This window comes from Poecilia mexicana, unplaced genomic scaffold (genome assembly GCF_051168715.1).
Source record: "Poecilia mexicana isolate PSO_F unplaced genomic scaffold, ASM5116871v1 scaffold_2, whole genome shotgun sequence".
In the NCBI taxonomy this organism is placed as follows: Eukaryota; Metazoa; Chordata; class Actinopteri; order Cyprinodontiformes; family Poeciliidae; genus Poecilia; species Poecilia mexicana.
This window is the reverse complement of record NW_028263371.1, coordinates 5,460,589-5,479,875: the sequence shown is the minus strand read 5'-3', so window position 1 is coordinate 5,479,875 and position 19,287 is coordinate 5,460,589. Positions and strand designations below refer to the sequence as shown.

Here is a 19,287-nt window from a genome sequence, read left to right as displayed (position 1 = left end):
ATGGGAAATATTGCTACTGCAAATGTTTTACAGAAGATCTGAAGTTAGTTTTTGCTTGCTTTGTCGACGTATTGCAGCTTATGTATAAAAATGTTAAAACATAAAATGTTTTCTTTTATTGAGATGCAGCTATTTAACGTTCAAAGGCTATCATTTTTCCCTACTTGGTCCTAATCAAAAGTAGGCCCGTTACGATCAAATGTACCGGACAATAAATTATCCCAACAGTTATTGCAATAAACGATAATATTGTTGTTTTGAGTTCATTTTTAATGCAAGTTTTCTCTCTCTGAAAGACCAATAAACTTTAATTTTGTACAGAACACTTCACACTGCATTTGTCATATCCAAAATAAAACGCCACAACCAGAAACGATAGGAAAAAAATGGAATAAAACAACCACAGCAGTGAATAAAATGGATTACAAAAACCAATATTAATCAGAATGGAAATGATCAAGCTCATTTAATAAAACCAATCTATATGTCCGAACAAAATCAAACAGCTCTCGTCTTCCTCACCTTTACATCCACACTGCATACATTATTTCATCCTCCTTTCCCTTCATCCTCCCATCATCCTCTCCTGCAGGAAGAGACGGAGCCCTACTTCATAGCCATCTTCTGTTTCGAGTCTGGAATCAAGATCCTGGCTTTGGGATTTGCGTTACATAAGGGCTCCTATCTGAGGAACGGCTGGAACGTCATGGACTTCGTGGTCGTCCTCACTGGGTGAGTCTGGAGCAAAACCTCTGAAGTTTTACTTTGCATGAATTGTTCAGTGATTATTTAAATATTTTTTTTTTTTGCTTAGCCTTTTTGTAAGATTTCATGTTTGCTGTTGTTTCTTTATTGCTCATAAGGTTCATAAATTCTCTCTCCTTTTGGAAAATGAAATGCTTCTTTATGTTTTATATCTCCCAAATTAGTTTTTTTTTTTTTTTTAAGGTTTTGAGCATTAAACTGTTATTTCTATTAACGTTAAACCTTATTGCACCCATAAGTATGTATGTATACAAAAACACGCAGTGGTACTTTCAGTACATACACAAAAATAAAAAAAGAGAAAAGCAGGCAAACACAAACACGTGTAATGAATTGACTTATAGAATATTTTCATGTAACATATGAAGTATTCTTGACGTTACAGTTTGGGTTGGTGTGTGTGTGAACCTCCTGTAGGAACGAACTTTCTCCTTCCTCTGGTATCACCAGACTAATGCAGCCACAGCAGAGGTCTTGTTTGACAAGGTGTGTGTGTGATCGGGGCCACTCCCCCCTCAGTTGCTGTCTTCCTTTTAATGAGGACACAAACTCTCACACACACACACACACCCACACACACATTCATGGAGAGGCTGGATCAGAGCCTCCCTGCAGGGAGCAGCAACCAGGGCAAAGTGAAATGTCACTTTTTCCAAGTAAAGGAGGGGAGCAGGTTTGTTGTTATGGCGATGGCAGACAGACGGGAAGCAAAATTCCCTCCATTTCTCTTTTTCCTCTTCCTTCTTTCCTTCCTTTTTGGATGTTCACTTTTAAATCCTGACCGTCAAGACGTTCATAAAAATCCCCAAGCGATGACTTCTTTCGCATCTTTTATCCATCGCAAGGCTAAAAGATGATAATATACTAATAATATAATATACAGCCAGTGGTTTTACATCGAGTCTCAGAACAGCTAAGTCAAAGTCCATACCTAGTTCCAATTGGCAAGAAGAAGAATAGTCCAAACTTCAGCCGGTAGACGTTGAGCCAGATTTCCATCTGCAATTGGAACAGAAGTTGGTTCTCCAAAGTATTGACAGAGGCGTTTCATACTTTCCTGTTTCGTGTTCCGAAAATCCCACTGCGTTCCTTCCACTTGCTTCCTTTTGTTATCGTAGTTTGTGTTTGTGACGTGAAAAAAAAGGGTGGAAAAGTTCAAGAGGTGCGAGCGTTTTCTGCAAGACGCTGCAAGAGTCGATGGACAGTTTGGTGCGAGCCCCTTTTTATGAGCGCAGCTTCACATTTACTAAAACTCAGCTCTTTTTCTGACAGGATGGATGGATGGATGGATGGATGGATGGATGGATGGATGGATGGATGGATGGATGGATGGATGGATGGATGGATGGATGGATGGATGGATGGATGGATGGATGGATGGATGGATGGATGGATGGATGGATGGATGGATGGAGTTTATATTGCACGATATGGGGAGAGAGAGAGGCAGTGGAAGCCCTCTGGGACTGAACGAAGCCCCTTGCCAGAGTAGCAGTAGAGTACTACTGCAGCTAGATAACAGAGGGAAGAAAAAACAAGGAGGAGGTAGAGGAAGGAATCATGTGACAGCGTCTCTCCGTTCCCCTGGGCTCTGCATAACAGGACAGAAAGAGAGAGAGAGGAAATACAAGATTTTCTGTATTTGCTCTATTTTTCCCCTTATAGACAGTGTGAAGAGGACATGGAGCAGTTCAAAGCTGGAGACTGCAGGAAGGACGAGAGTGATGGCTGTGGGGATGGAGAGAGTGAGAGTGATGTATGGAGGAAAAGAGAGAGAGAGGGAGCTTTGGAAGAGGGATGGGAGGAGGGAAAGCAAAGATGGAGATGGAACAAAGAAGGAAGGGAGAGAGAAAGAAATGAAAAATGCAGAGAGGGAATGAATGTGTGTGTGTAAGCGCTGCAGTAACCTGCTTTCGTCAGCCCTCTATGATCAATCACTCAGCGCAGCCTATAAAACACACACTGCCGGGGTCTCATGGTGGATACCAACACACACACACACACCCCATCTCTTTCTTTAGAGTCATTTAAGCGTACATACAGGACGACCGTTCGGCGTCTAGACCGCGAGTTTTATGGTGACATCACACACACACACACACACACACACCGCTTTCACTCGTAGAATTATTCACATAAGAGCGTATAAATACACGCTGAAGGAGCTCCTGTGTTTTCGCCCCTGATTCCTCCCTTCAGGCCCGAGTTTCTGCATCTGATGCATTCCTCTCAATATCTGATACATTTACAGGAAAATGGCTGGCCGGTGCGGTTGCTTTGCTGCGTTCAATTTACCCAGCCGGCTGCTGGGAGGTTAGCCCTCCTCCATGCAGCGATGTGCAGACGATTCAAAAAAAAAAAAAAAATTCTCTGAATTGGATGATTAAAAAAAGACCATGTGACAAAAGGAAGCGTAGAAAAAACAAAATGGAAATCGACTTCATTAATTGGTGATGTTTTGGGTACACCGCCCCTTTTCCACAGAACAGCACACAAAACGAGAAGGACTTTAGACACTAAAATCTGACACCGCTCCATTTTTGCTTACTTTTGTGAAGAAGAAAGTTCTGCTCAGTGTCTTCTTCAGAGGTTTTTGTGTCGTTTCCTTCAGTAGTTCTTGGTGCAGCGCCACCGCAGGCGAGGAGGGGAACAGGTTCTTCACAGGGTTTTTGTTTGTTTCACACAGCGCAGTGTGAAAGCGAACCACACCAGCAGAAAATGTAACAAATGTCGCAAATTTGGTCCCCATTTGAACCGAGTCTACCAAACCATCAGGTGTGAGAACACCCTGAAAATATTTATAAACAGGTTAGCCTGTTTTTTTAATGAACAGTCTTCTGAAAGCAAATTGTTGCATTGAAGTTTTTAAGATAAAAACAAATTTTTTTGTGCATTCTTTCATGCTTTATGTAATGATTTCACCGAATATGTTTAAATTTGTCATCGTAATGTAAGAAAATGTGAAAATCAATGTAAAAGCTGCGTGCGCTGCAGCAGGAAAACATCTAAAACGTTGGACCACGTCGGCTCCCGTAAACGGGAAGCACAGCTCATTCATCAGAGCTCAGCAAAGCACTTTCACACCAGCAACAAACGTGGCAACATTTGAGGCATTTAACAAAGACTTAAGATTTTTAATTTAGTTTAAAATTTGAGTGTTAATAGTGTCAGTCTCTCTTTTTGTCACTTTTTTCCTTGTTTTTTTTTGTAAATTCTTCTCTCTTGGTTTCTAGAAGAATATGTGCTTGTGCTGCACGAGTCGTGACTCTGCAGGCTTCTGACAGCGTTGTGAAGTGTGTGCACTTGTCTGCGTGCGCGCACGTGTGCTGACTTCATTCTTGGCAAAGATGCCGGTGAGAGAGATACTTGATGGGAACAAGAATTAATGAGAGGATGGAATAAGAGCAAGAGTTGGGGTGGGGGGGGAGGCGCGCACATGGGGAGACACAGAGGCAGAGAGACTAAAGTATTTAGCATTCAGGAACGTCAGCGGATTGATTTTTATTTGCCATGCTGTGACATCACAATGAAATTTAATCATTTACTGTAGAGTCTGGCCCCGTCGATCAATACAAGAACACAAAAGATGTCCCTACTACTCCCCTACTGGTTTTCACCCAGAAGTAGTCCAAATTTAAGCACCTGTCATCTCTCAGCCATGAAGTGTATTTTAGGTGAATTTTAAACGATTTACTCAGGGAAACGATATGCGCAGTAAACATTCACAGTTCTTTTCACATGTATTTTCAGAACTGCAACTGTAACTAGCAGTAGTTTAATACTAATACAAGTCTATTAAGTAGTAATACCAGTTCTTCAATTCCTGCATGTTTTAAAGCACAGTCTTGCATTATACATTAGTGTCTGTAAAGTCATTAAAATCAATGCTATGTACTGTATGTAAGCGTCACACTGAACACATTGCATCGGTTCCCCAAATAGCAAACAGAACATTAAAAAAAAATTACCCATGTAATGTTACATAATCCCAAGATCTGACCTTCGACTCACAAAGCAAATTGAACATAGCATAAAAAAACGCTCTATAAAGTGACATCTTCAACTACGGTTGGTTTAGAGGACCAGTATTTTTATTTGGAGTCAAAATGTGTTCAGATCCTCGAATCACTTCTATGTTATTTTTCAACCAATAACATGGCCGAGATTCACCGGAGTCGCAGTTTCCTCTGGTTATTTCGGCTACAAATTCTTCGTTAGCTTAATTTGATAGATTAGCAGGTTTTGAAATGAGACGGATAAAGAAAAATAAAAAAATGTGGCACTTTCAAAGTTTGGATTCCTCCTCACTGAGAGAAATATGTTCTCTGAAAACTCACTTTTATTTACCGCAATACTCATAACTCAGCAGGGTTGCTAACAAGCTATTAGATGTTTTCTCATGACCAGTAATTTTATAATAGCTTTTAAGCAGAAAACATTGGAATATCATTACATATAAGATTGTTATTAATGGTTTGAGAATAGCTAGCACTGCTATGCTAGCTGACGTTGCTGCCTGCTATCTCTTGTAGCATCTTGGCTAGGCTAGCTAGCACTGCTAGTCTGTACTGTCCACAACTTAATCTGTATATCTTGCTTGGTTACATAAAATGATGTGTCTATGCATCTTGTCAGTTTCCTTTCTGTTTAGCATTACCTTAATTATGGTCTTTGTCTCTTCTTCTGTATAAGATCCATGAAACTGCTGGACATGGAGCCCAGCATGTGTTTGATGATTGAGGTCTTCTGTGAGGCTAAGCGGTGATTTTTAGACTGACCTCTTCACCCTAAAGTCCCCATACGGTGCATCAGCATTTACAGAATTTTTTATTTTTGCATATCACAGTATTTAATTTCTCTTTGTATTTTATAAAAAGTTATCATAGCAGAATAAAGAACTCCTCTAGGGTCAGTGGTATTTTATATTTTCCCTCCTGCAGGTTTGTCAATGGTAAAGCTACTCCAAGCAGAACATAACAATAAAGTAGAATGAGGTCATCTAATTTATTTGACGCTATGGGTGGGCTACAGTGATGTGTCTGGCCGGGACACTCAATGACATCAGACCCCAGAACAGGTGGAAACAGGAACCTCTGACTCACAGCAGGGACGACAAATCACACCTTGGCTTTGCGTCATCAGAAGACCAGATTATTTCAATCTGGACTTCATGAACCCGGTTTTTTTTTGTCTTGTTTTTTCCCAGCCGTGCTGCTCCCTAGCCATTCCGGTTTAATAAATAGCCAAATACAAGATGGAAAGCTCTCAATTGTGAAAGAACAAGGAGTTCTGCTTTTTTTTCTGCTTGTCATGTCTTTTTATATTGGCTGTCAAGAGGCAGTCAGACATTTTAAAATGTTCACGCGGGCATGGAGTCATTTGGAAGAAATACTGTGAGTTCAGCAGGCAACAGCAAAGCAGAGAGACGAAGAGAGAGGAATGTCTTCATTGAAAGTTGTCCTTTTGCCATCACTTCCATTATCATTATTGCTCTGCAGTCATTTACAGCCTCGTGACGCCGCTGTACATTCTCCTGTACCCTGCAGCTCATTGCCCTGTGGGGTATTTGCTGCATTTAGATGTATAGTTTGTAAGGCTGGATAAGCATGTACTGGTGTTGAAAGACTTTATGTAGCATTTCATCAATAGCAATTAAACATTATCACACCTGTGTTAGTACTTCTATTTTTTTCTGTAGCTTTTGGTAAACTGTCATATTTTTCATTTCTTTATTGGTTTACTAATTAATGTCACTGAAATTAAAAATAAGTCTTTATGAGTTGAGCTTAAGGTGAAGTTAACTTATTTGATAAGTCTGACTTATTTCACTGTGGTAACCAGTGTAAATGTTTGAGTTTTGGACATGTTTCTGGTAAACATACTCAAATATTTAGTGTTTTTGTTGTTGTGTTATTAGTTGGTTTGTGGATGAGGTGCTTTAGCTATTGTCTTTACATTTGTGCCTTTGTATCTTTTTCTTATTTTATGCTGTTGCCTCAGTAAGGCTGGTTGTATACTTAATTTGGTGCGTTTAAAATGGAACTTCCTTCTTTAAAATGGTTTAGGATGATAACACCACTGAGCGAATACCCTGACATTTTCAAGGAATCACAAAATGCATGCCACTTAAAATAACCCCCCCCCAAAAAACACATTTTTTTTGTTAAAAGCCTGCTTCAGCATTTGGTGCTTTGTGCTCACCCACACACCCTTGTCAACAGAAATAGTCACAGACAGAAACACACACCTACAGACAAATAATGTTAGGCCAGCTGGTTGGTTGTGGTAAAAAGCGTTTGCTGCTTGCCTTAATAGGTAAGAAGAAATATTTTGACAGACTTAATTCTGACTTCCTTTGAGTATATGAACATTAGACATGAGATTATCAAATCATGATAAAGAAAACGTCAAACGTTTTACAGTTTTTCTTTAAGAGAATGACACTTATCTATTGTAAGAGTCAATTATTTCAATTGCTGCTAAAATAATATAACACTGATTATCACAACGTTTTAATGTCAGCTGCAACATGTTGTCTTTAAAGCAGAGACTTGAGCAAAAATACTGAAGAAACCTCCACTAGATTTACCAGTAGTTTTCAATTGCCACTTGCAATTATACCTTTTTATTAAACATTGATTATGCAGAAATAAACTCTGATAAGATGGTATCAGCTGGTTAATTAGTTGGGCTGTCTGCTCAGGTAGCAAACTGCAGTCGGCTGCTTTCAAAAGTAGATGACATCAATAAGATTTATAAGTGGCCTCCAAATAGTTTCAAAATGACAACTTTATTTTTCCTCTAACTATTTCTAAATACCTGAATTTGTCTTTCTTGTGAGCAAAGGGCACTTAGTTTTACTCTTGGAGCGAGGCGACAGAAAAAAATCTCATCAACATTGAAGTTTCTCTGAAGTCTCATTGAAAGAACTTTGATGAGTTGTGACAAAATCAGGGAAAATTTTAGTATCGATGAATCGCATTGATCAAAAACTTTCGTGTACCTTAATACAGATCAGTGGAACCACATTGAGTTCAATAGATCAGTCGTTTTGTGACTTTTACACAAGTTACTTGCTAACATCCGACTTTAAAGAAATAATGTGCAGTACTTGAGTAAAGCAACTTTACGAGCATTACCATCATTTATGTCAAGACTGATCCAAAGGCAATACAATAATATACAATCATTATTATATACATGATGTAATATTACAGCTCTAAAGTAGCAGCTCCTAAAGAATTATATCCATCTATCCATTGTCTACCCAGTTAACCTTTTAGGGTCACGGGACGATTACATAGATGCACAAAACCACACACTCACACACACACACATTAATACATAAAGACAGTTTGGAGATCAACTAACCTGGCATCCATGTTTTGGGACTATGGGAGGATGTCGAATAATAAGTTATAGCACAACATTATAATGTCATTGGGTCAAATAATGTTTGGAAAATTTAATCTTGAACTTCTGCAGACGGTAGGAAACACATGCTGTACGCACTTTTAACCATTTGAAATGACACGCACGGCGACACCAACCCACGCGTCTTTGGTAGAAAAGGCTTGTGGCAGACAGAAAAGTCCAGACTTGGTGTCCTTGTGAATTCCTGGCGCCTCTCTGGCAGAAAAACGAGGGACAGGTGGGCCGTTCGGTTGGTTTGACCGAGAGAGAGAGAAAATCAGGGAGATGAAAATGAAAAAGGATTAAAGACACGGAAAGTGTCGTTGTCTTAGCAGTACATGAGAGAAAACACACATTTCTGTACAATTAGTTGTCAGAGGAATGACTGTCGAAGCAGAGATTTCAATGTTATGTGCACCAATATTATCCAGTAGCTTGTTTACCAGCATACAGGAATTCTCTTCCAGTTCTGCACAGCATCAAGGTACATAAAGGATGAGGAGGGAGGGAAAGAAACAACAAAAAAATAAATAAATGGGGGCGGGTTAAACTTTGCGTTTAGTTGTGGTGGGGGTAGTGAAAGAGTCCATCAGCTGAGTGTTTGCGCTCTGCTGAGATCAGCAATATTATGCGGGCAAGAAAATAGACTGAGGGAAAGACAGAGGAAGGGAGGAAGGAGGATATGTTCAAGTGAGTGAGTGCTTCTGTCTTTCTTCTGCCAAGCTTCAGCAACCGGGGGAAAAAAAAAAACTGCGGAGTGAAATGAAACAAGAAGCAAAATGCAGCGTCAAGGGTTGGGACTCGACGGCAGAAAGTGTACAAGTCTCTTGTTCCTGGGCCGGTCCCAGTTCCCCTCGCTTCTGATGAACGAGTCCTTCCACTGGGAAATGGTTCGGACTTCCTGGCCAAGGCCTAGAACGAGCAGAACAGTCGGAAAATGTCTTTATCGACGACATTCGCATGGCACAGAATCCAGTTTTAACCAGTCGTCTCATCCGCATTTCACTATGTGGGCTTAGTTTATTTAATCATAGTTGTGAATCCACTGGTCTCAACACATTTCAAAGATTTTAAGCACTGCAACATGTTGTGTTGAAAAGGACAGCGAGTGCAGATTTACTCTAATAGAGCGCACTGCAAAAACACGAAACCTTACCAAGTATTTTTGTCTTTTTGGTTTTAGTACAAATACCTTTGTATGCTTGGGAGAAAAAAGGACAAAACTAACTTAAAAATAACTTTTCAACACTTTTTAAGAGCTTGTCTTAAGTCAATGTTTGTCAATATTTAAGAATTATTGACTTAAAGCAAACTCCTATACTTTGCTGAAAAGTTCATTGTGGGTTTTTTTTTTCCAAGTGTATCAATATATTTGCACTAGAAAGTAAACAAAAAATACTTAAGATTTTGTGTTTTTGCAGTGTACATGTAGTACATTTTATTTAAATCGAATTACACTCGATAGTTAAATTTCATTTATTAGGTGATTCCATGTTCAAGATTGTGTCAAAAATAAATTTTTGCCGTATCATAAACAAAGATATTAGCAACTAGCGATGCACAATATGTTGGTGTCGTCCGAACAACTTTAATAACCGATCTCTATGCACACCTTGTTGCCATTTATGTGTGTGTTTCAGGAAAAGAAGGGGCGGGGTTTTGCCCATGTGGTATTTGCTTGGTCGGATATCAATACCGGCCCAAATTGTTTTAGGTTTTTATCTTGTTTTATATTCACGTTCCCAGATGCTTCCCTGGATTGAAATGTATGACATTTGGAGACCAAGTCAAAACCTCAAAGTCGTCGTGCTCCTCAAACTGTTCCAGAACAATTTTCTTTTGCAACAAAGCAAAGAGGACCAAAGATGAAAAAGTAAAGTCCCATTTTTCTGACCCACTCATCTAACAACCACGCTTTGGCCCGTGTCAAACTTGCTCCAGTCGTTACTCTTGAGGACAGAGTGTTCATTTGCTGCCTGATGTATTCCACTCAGGTGCAATGATGCAGAGGTTGGCTCTGTCATTAACCTTACTTGTGACGATCATAATGTCTGATCGGTGTATATAATAAGCATTAAGGCTCCAAAGTGTCCATTGATAAGATTCTTTTTGAAAGTAGCTCATTTATAGTGACTATAGTTACAGCATAGAACGTATGGAGAAAGGTTTCGCCAAAAAGGAGACTTTCTCAGTTGGTGACGGAGATTTTCCTTGAATTTCAACCATTGTTATTTACCGATTGCATCCTGAGACACGCTGTTGAAATCCTCCAACTCATTTTGTTTTATTTCCCATCGTCTGTGGTCTAATTCTGCCTCGAGCGTGCATGTGAAGCGTAAAGCGTGTGCTGGCGAGGGAGTCGAATATTGAGGACTCAGTGGGAGACGGTGACTGGACAGGAGCTCACACTGTGGTGACACATGGCTCTCCCACACAACTTCCACATGATACACACATCGCCCATGTGCACGCATGTATGCGCATGCATGTCGTCGGTGCATTTGTGCTGTTTTTTTTTTTTTTTGCTAATAGTGCTGACAGAGAAAAGATAAGACACAGTCACACAGCACCACACTCACCACCACACACACCACCTAATAGGATCAACATGGCTGTTTTCTGCAGCATTAAGTGATGATTCACGAAGCCGTGCCACAACCTTTTCTGTCATCTGAACGAAGAAAAGTAAATGTGGGGTTTTCACATTTCTAAGATTTAAAATAACATTCATTTGAAGCTCAGTGTTTCATGTGCGCTGTTTGAAAACACATGTAGCCATAACTACGGGTACAATCTTTTCATAAAACTTGCTCAGAGTTCTGTCCCATTCCTCCTGACAGAACTGGTGCAGTCAGATTTCTAGGCCGCCCTGCTTTTCGCACGGTTTTAGCTCTCGTACGGGTTCAACAGCGCCGGGGCTTTTCAAGTGGCCGATCCAAAACATTCACTTTGTTGCTCATAAGTCTCTTTGTAACTAATTCGGCGGCATGCTCAGGGTCATCGTCATTCGGAAGCCTCATTTGTGTCTGGCGTTGCCTCCCTGTCTGGAGGCTTGAATCGACGTGTCAGAATTTCCATGTAAGGTCCGTTTCTCTGGACAGTGTCCTCTGTGTGCAGTGGACTGGTCCATCCTGCCGTAAAACACTCCAACAGCCTGATACTTCACCTCTGCACTTTACAGTTGGCATGGTGTTCTCAGGCTTTGCCAGCTTCAACAAATTACCAAACAAATAACAAATAGTAAATGGACCGAATATATATGTATGTTTATATAGCGCCTTTCTAGTTGTACTGACCATTCAAAGTGCTTTACAATAGAGCCACATTCACCCAGTCGCACTCACACATGCACACACTGCAAAAACACAAAATCTTACCAAGTTTTTTTTTTTTGGTCTAGTTTAGTTTGGTCTAGTTGCAAATGTGTTGAAATAAGCAAAAAAGAAAAGGAAAAAAAAACTTTCCAGCACTCTATCGGATCTTGTTTTAAGTCAGTAATTCCTTAAGGGAAAAAGTTCCAGTTGTAAGTGAAATAATCTGCCAGTAGAATGACACATTTTTCCCACATTATAAGTATATATGTCTTGTTCCACTGGCAAATTATTTCACTTATAACTAGTACTTTTTCCATCAATATTAAGGGATTATTGACTTTAAACAAGATCCTATGTCGTGCTGAAGAGTTACTTGTAAGTTATTTTTGTGTTATTTCAAGTGTATAAAGACATTTGCACTAGAAACTAGACCAAAAATACTTGGGTAAAATTTTGTGCTTTTACTTACCTTTGCATGTTCTCAGACACTAACACTGGAATAATGTTATGTTTTCATGACTGTCCTGTGCTTTTCATATTTTTGTTTGGTATAATTGTCGTCCTGTATTATCATTGGGATTTTTGCAATATTTGGGAAAAAAAAGAGAAAACTTTAAAATGACTAGTGTTGAGGTTTGATCAGTCGAATAATATTCCAGTTCCGACATACAATTCATATCTGTGCGTATAAGAGAAACATTTGCGTGGATCTTACAGAAGCACAACAAATCTTGTCTGCTGCATCCAACTCTGCCATATCTGATCAAACGTGTGTGTGAATGTGTGTCTGTGTGTGGCGTAACATTGCTCTTAAACAGCTTGGCTGATGTCTGCAAGCGGGACAAGTTGTGCTTATGTGTGCAGAAGGTATATTTTCCAGAATGCACCAGAGCTGCTGTCAGAACAGGGTGTGAGAGGGTGAAGTAAGGGAGGTGTGTGAGTGCGTGTGTGTGTGCGCGCGTGTCCGTGTGTGTGTTTGTGGGTGGGATATGCAGGGGGTTTTGATGGGTTAAAAAAAATCAATTGCCAGGAGACCCACTTCCTATCCCCGTTGCTGCGGCAATGCCGAGATTCCATCAATGAGCAGGGGTTGCGTTTCCTAGGCAACGGTTGTGAATGAGAGCAGATCGGTAACCGTGGAGACTCTGCAAAAAGAGAGGAATCGCCGGTTGCCATGGCAATGCTGTGAACAAGGAGAGACTGGCCAAAGTGAAGGGAGCAGGTGACCTCTGATCTTCATCAGGGCTCTCCATTGTCATCATCAGACGTGGCTCTTCATCAGGATGGAGACGCTGCGGATCAGAACCGGACACTGTGTTTTGAATAAGTGGCGTCACAAAGGCCTTACTGTGTCATTAATGCAATCATTTCTATGTGCACCTCCCATCAGCTATATTAATAAACCTCTCAGTCTCAAACCTCTGGTTGTCATGATGCTAAAATTTCAAACCTTAAGTTGATATTAAGGAAAATCTTCACTTTGAACTGCCTTGTTGCTGAAAATGTGATGTATGAATAAAATTACCTTACCTTCACTGGGCCATTCTGTGATGCTAATTTTTACACAGATAGCGTTAGCTTATGTTGACTGTGAGGTTTACCGCTTTACTGGCCTTTTTAAGTCAAACATCAGTGTCATAGCATTAGCTTCTAGCTTTAGCACAGCTAGCATGTGGCGACCTTCAGTGTTAACTTTTTTCCTGAACGTCCATCTGTCTCATAGGGGAAAATGCTTCGTTGTTAGCATGGCTGGCATATGCATTTTTAAATGTTTTTTTTTTTTTCTGGCTGCACTCACAGTGTCTGTTATTGCAGGATTGCTGCTGGAGGAAATCGGACTACTTGGGAAAATTTGTCAGTTTGTGTCGATTTTGATGTAAATGAGTCTGAATGAATTATTTTTCTAGTGTCAGTTATGTTGAGATATTGATTATTTTGATAATGTGATAGGGACATCAGACATCTCCTCTGTAGGCTCTTTACCTTTGATTCAGAGGCAAGTTGTTAATTCAACGATGGCGTGTTGCATTGTTGAAAAGTCACAGAAGGCGTAAACTCACACACAAAACAAAACGTACAAATTAGCGTAGTGTATGATGGAAAACAAAGACTGGCCATGTTGAAGTGACTACGTCGGGCACCTTTGGTTTCTGGGATGAAATGTTTGTTCAGTTTTCTTTCTGTGACATTTGAGAGCTTCACAGATGTGAGATTTTTATCAGTAACATTTAATTTTAAGAAAAGCAAATTAGAGATGGTTAACTATCTTTTTTTTTTTGTATTTTACAGAAGCATTGACTAACGTCTTATTTTGTTGGAGTCTATCCATCCATCCATTTTTTTTTATCCCTGCTAAATCTTTAAAGGGTTGCCGTGGTGAGCACATTCATACCCAAGGCCTGTTTTTTATGGTTATTACAGTAACCATGTATTAAAAATAACAAGATTTTTACATTTTCTCAGTGTAGAACACCTGAAAAAAATGTTTTTTACAACCTTAATGTAAAAAACATAAATAAATACTGACTTAGTCAAAACAGACTTTCAACATCCCTCCATCTTGAATGTGAGTCCATGGGGGCAGCGTTAGCTTGGTGCTAACCTGGATTTCCTCCAATCAGAAAGTGTTGCTGGTGAACCGTGGCTCCTCTTAAAGCTACGTTTTACACATGTGGAAAACTCACGGCTGGTCAACACGCTGCGCTGCGGTTTCAGCAGGGCTTGTGCTGCTTTACGGGGTTAACAGTTTGTTGTTTCCCTGCAGCGTGAGCCTCTGTCATCACCATCCAAACACCTTTCCCCACTGCAGAGAAAACCCGGCCTCATTTCATCTCTGGAGTCTCTGTTTGCCTGCTTCGGCTTCTCTTACGAGCCGCACTGTCTCTCCTTCTCAGCAGTTGGATCTAACACTTTTGACACACAGGACTATCGCTCCCTTTCAATCTGCTCACTCTTTTTCACGCTCTCCGTCTCTTAAGGGGATGCCACCTTTCTTTCTTCACAATTGGTATTTCATTAAGGACTCTCTGGCGCAGTCTTTAAGGGGACGGAGCTCCTCTGTGATATTCTGTGTTTATATATTTTCTGTTACAAAAAAAAATGGATTTGAATGATTATTTTTAAGCCCATTTTGAAGCACGCCTTTAAAAGAGAGAGAGAGATACATGCCAGCTCCTGACAGGAGGAAACATGCAGCCATCTGTCTCCACAGCATGCTCAGTATAGCTTAGGTCAGTGAGGAAAAAGCTTTAGATTTTAATAAAGTGGACAAAGTGAGGCCTTTCAAAATAAGAGTTTAAGATACTGTTTTGTTTTTAGCTGTTGAAGACGTGTAAAAACAGTGTAATTGATGGACAGTGTTACCAAACCGTCATGACGACGTACCAACTGGTTTTTAAAAAATTTGATTTACAATTTTATCTTGTGCTTTTAAGCAATAGCTGATTGTTTTATTTAAGTTGGCAGTGATATATAGGGAAACTAAAAACTTATTTCAGAAACCTCACCTACACTGATAAATATATTCTAAAACGTGACTTTTGTAAGACTGCTGGTTTTTGTCTTATTCTTTTTTTTTCTGTAACAGCTACACACAAAGAAAATATATAGTGGCATTTTAAATATCTATTCTTATCTTGCTGCTATTATCGGTTATTGATTGTATGCATTTAATTCAGTTAAATTTTCTTTTAAATCATGTTTAAAACATGAACATAACTCAAAGTCCTTCAAAAGGTGAGACGTAACGATAGAAATGATCATAATAGAAAGATTAAATTAAAACACAGCAGAGCTACATACAGTACAGAAAAGTGAAACCACAGGCTATATCAGCCGATGAAACCGGTAAAAAAAAAAAAAAAAAAAAGATGAATAAGAAGAAAGACATCACTTCGCACTTGTTGTATAAGAGAGTAGCCGCTGTCGAACAAAGTTTTGATAAAATTGCTAATTATTTCCAGTGGATTCCTCAAGTGTTCAGAGATTATTCACTAGTCGGTAAATATTTGTTCTGTTCCTTTTATTGCTGTCCATTCATTGCCTTTTTCTTGGAGTTTATTACGCAGAAGTAGGATTTTCTGTAGGTTTTCGCGTTGTTGTTGCCAAACCAATAGCACTCAGTTTGCGGTTTGATTTCTGCTGATTACGTCTCCAATCGAAGAGTTTTTGTATACAAGCTGTTACTGTTGCACCTCACAGAATCACCAAATCACTTTATCTTGCAGCACAAACCAGTTCATTCATTACATTGTCACTGATGTAGAAACTCAATAGTCGACATTACACTGACTCCGTTTGTGAGCGGAGTAGTTTGGATTAATGATGTTTCTCTGCTTGTTCAATCATTTCTCCTTCAGACTCCTGACAGCTTCAAGCAGAAAAGAGCACAACAATAAATCAAATATAGATCATTATGGTGATACTTACAATCATAAGTCTTCACTCGTTGTTATCTCTGCTTTGTGTTCTTTCAACTATACCTGAGAAAACATTGTGTTAATCTTCCATTCATTACATTTTTCCTCACACTTCCTCCAAAAACGTATGTACTTTCCTTTATTATTTGTGGAAGTTCTCCGTAAACATTTCTAGTCTCACTTTTTCCCTGGCATGCTCTCTGCTCCATCTACTGGCCACCGGCATGTACTGCGGGCTGGCTCGGCTGTTGCTAGGGACAACTGCTTCTTGAAGAACTGAGTCATCTGGCAGCAGGGAACGGTTGCTGCACATGCAGGCTTTGCATGGACCCTAATTTGAGAGATACGGCATAAACCCCCCCCCAAAAAAAAACACTGAAATGTGGGTAAAAAGAATAGAAAATATTGGAAAACTAATAATCCAATGAAACCGACGTCGCTTGATCCAAGTTGTCTTTGAATTTCCCCCTCAAACACAGACCTCGAAGCTGCTTCAGAAAATGTGAATAACCCCGGTGTCATGTCGGAGCAATGCATTCTGGTTGTTTTGCTCAGGTCTGGGCTGTTGAGGCTCGCAGCGTGGCCTTTAACTGAGGCTGTTAAAAATCCATTGAGGAAATGAGTAGCTCAGCTGCCAATGCTGTGTCTCTAAATAAATGACCTCTTACTGGAATTAGCAACAAACCTGGAAAGAGCCGGAGAAAGAGTCGGGGTGGAAATCACAGGGAAATGTAAAAAATTTAAATAATAAAAAAAATGGCATAAAAGTCAGGACAAGAGACTATACAATTAAGAAAGGGGCTCAAACGGACATTTTTTTTTTTTTGCAATCTTGATGTTTAAAATTGCAACATTTTAAACATTCTGCACTACAAAATACAGTTAAATTGGCTTTTATTAACCATTTAACAAGTAATTAATAAAAGACCACTTTATTAACCATTTTTGCCTTGAAACTGTGTTCAATAATCCATGGAATGAGTCATTTGTCTTGTCCTATAACAGGAAGTTCTTTATGATATTCAAATAAAGCTGAAGCTGCATTATGTAACTTTTATTTATTTATTTATTTAAAGTGTTTTTACATATTTGTTAAAACCGTCACTATGTTGAGACAGTTTAGTATAATACGAAAAATATGTGGGGGGGGGGGAATAAAGCTCTTTCACCTCCTCCTAGAAATGCACCACTTCCAGTCAGAAACAACCAATCAAAGCCAGACGGAGAGTCTTGGCGCTGTCAATCACTCTCATGTACGTGCTGCTAAATCTGACAATGGCGAAGAAACAACTTACAGTTTATCTGCCTCCATCAGTGGCCATGCTAACTAGCCTTAGCATTCATGGCAGGCTCTGCTGTCTGGAAGAAACTGTAGCGTAGCAGAGAGGAAGGAGGAGGGTTGAGCGGCTCATATACAGGCCTGATTGACAGCAATAAGAAACCACTTCCTGGCTCTGATTGGTTGTTTCTTAGGTTTTAAAGTGCTGAAATGTGAAATGTTGCACATTTCAGTGCTTTGTTGTTAAAATGTGCGGCACGAATAAACTTGTGTTGACTAGTAAAGTAAAATTAAATGGATAATCATATCTGGAGGGAAATGGCAAAAAAGGAACAAAATAGATTTTAAATGAGTACAACCATCAAAAACAAGACGGATCAGAAATGGTACAAAGCAAACATTTTGAAAAACGAAGGCTAAAGTGCCGTTTTTAGTCATTTTCAAACTTTGTGTGTGACCTCCAAACTGGAAAAACAAAAAATTGCTCCGCTTAATTCCAAAATTCCAGTAGAGATCTCTTTGCAGAAGTGTTATTTAAAGATCACATTTTCCTGTTTCCAAAAACCTAAGTTTTCCTGAAAGACTGGAACAGGAGTGAATCGGAACGTTCAAGTTACTGAATTGCAAAGACTAATACCAGTCGTCATGGAGACGAGGAATGTTGCAAGTCAGTCTTATGGAAAAAAACTTTCAGTTGTACCCAGTGAACCAACAGAACCACTGACAAAGTACCGCTCTCACTTTTTTTTCTTGTGTTTGTGCAGAATTCTGTCGTCTGTGGGGTCTCAGCTTGATCTGAGGACGCTCCGAGCTGTCAGAGTGCTGCGGCCGCTAAAACTGGTGTCTGGAATTCCCAGTGAGTTGTGACTGATTTATTTTTATTTCTAACATAAAAAAAATTAAACCAACATCCAAAAAAGGACATTTCCATTTCCGTTGACCTGATTATGCATAAGCTGCCAACATTTAGTTAACTATTACCTTTATAGCTGAGGTTACAAGGATTTAGGCACTTTAGTGGCATTTTCTTGGCTCAGCTTTAACCCCATCTTTAGTCAACAGTCAATACGTAGAGATTTAAACACTGGATACGTTCGAGAATTGATAAAATGGAGTAATATGCCTTACCTCACTGCAAAGGTTTTCACTTATTTGAACTTCCTCTTGGTTTGTTTGTTCCAAACTTCTTCTGAGTATTTCTCACTGTCATCCAGGCCTGCAGGTGGTGCTCAAGTCCATAATGAAGGCCATGATCCCCCTGCTTCAGATCGGCTTGCTGTTGTTCGTGGCTATCCTTATGTTCGCCATCATCGGCTTGGAGTTCTACATGGGGAAATTCCATACAACCTGTATCGATCCCGTTACAAGTAAGCAGGAAGTGAAAATGAGAAGTAACCGTATCCATCATTGTTCTGTCCTCGCAGGCGTACTGGACTATGCAAGACAGATGGCTAAAAAAAACAAACAAACAAAAAAAACTTAAGGCGCTGATTGTGTTCTGAGCTTTCATGTAAAAAAAGATGAACATTTTGAACATCTTAAATACATATTTGGTCCAAAAACAAACATATAAATAAAAGAAAACGGTGTGAAGCGCGTCAAATGAGCATGTTGCGGATTTAAGCCATTTCCGTATACTATTAGAAATTTTACACGTATGGCTGCGAAGGTTGTTAGGACACATTGAACGCGACTACGCTAACACAAAAACATTAGAAACAGCAGATAAACTTAATTATTTTATGTCAAACATTCTAGGACAATAGCATACGGCTACTTCCGAACAAAGATACGTCAAGGCTCGAACAATATGGTGGAAACACTGTCCCTCTGCCACGCTGTAGGCAAAAACGCTGGTCAGTGACTTTTAACGAAAACAAAACCTAACTTAAATCCTGCCACAAGGGGGCAGTAAATCAACAGAAGATTAATGCAAACTTTTCTATGCAACTCTTCTGAGTATCATAATACAGTCATCAAAAAAACATGTAAACACTGTACATTTGGTCCAATGTGAAGACACCTAGAGACCAGTTGGTTAATTTCCTTTGAACCTGATTTGCTAGTTTTTTGTAAAACTGATTCATACATCTTAAGC

At 39.5% G+C, this 19,287-nt stretch overlaps 1 long non-coding RNA gene across 1 annotated transcript in view; it reads left to right on the top strand.

The window, feature by feature from the left end:
• The first annotated feature begins 614 nt into the window (after positions 1-614).
• The window catches only part of LOC148160340 (uncharacterized), a 259,172-nt gene continuing 240,499 nt past the window's right edge, over positions 615-19,287 (top strand). Inside the window, exon 1 of the long non-coding RNA XR_015764476.1 lies at positions 615-948. This is a non-coding gene — a long non-coding RNA (uncharacterized LOC148160340). The remainder of the gene's footprint in view (positions 949-19,287) is intronic.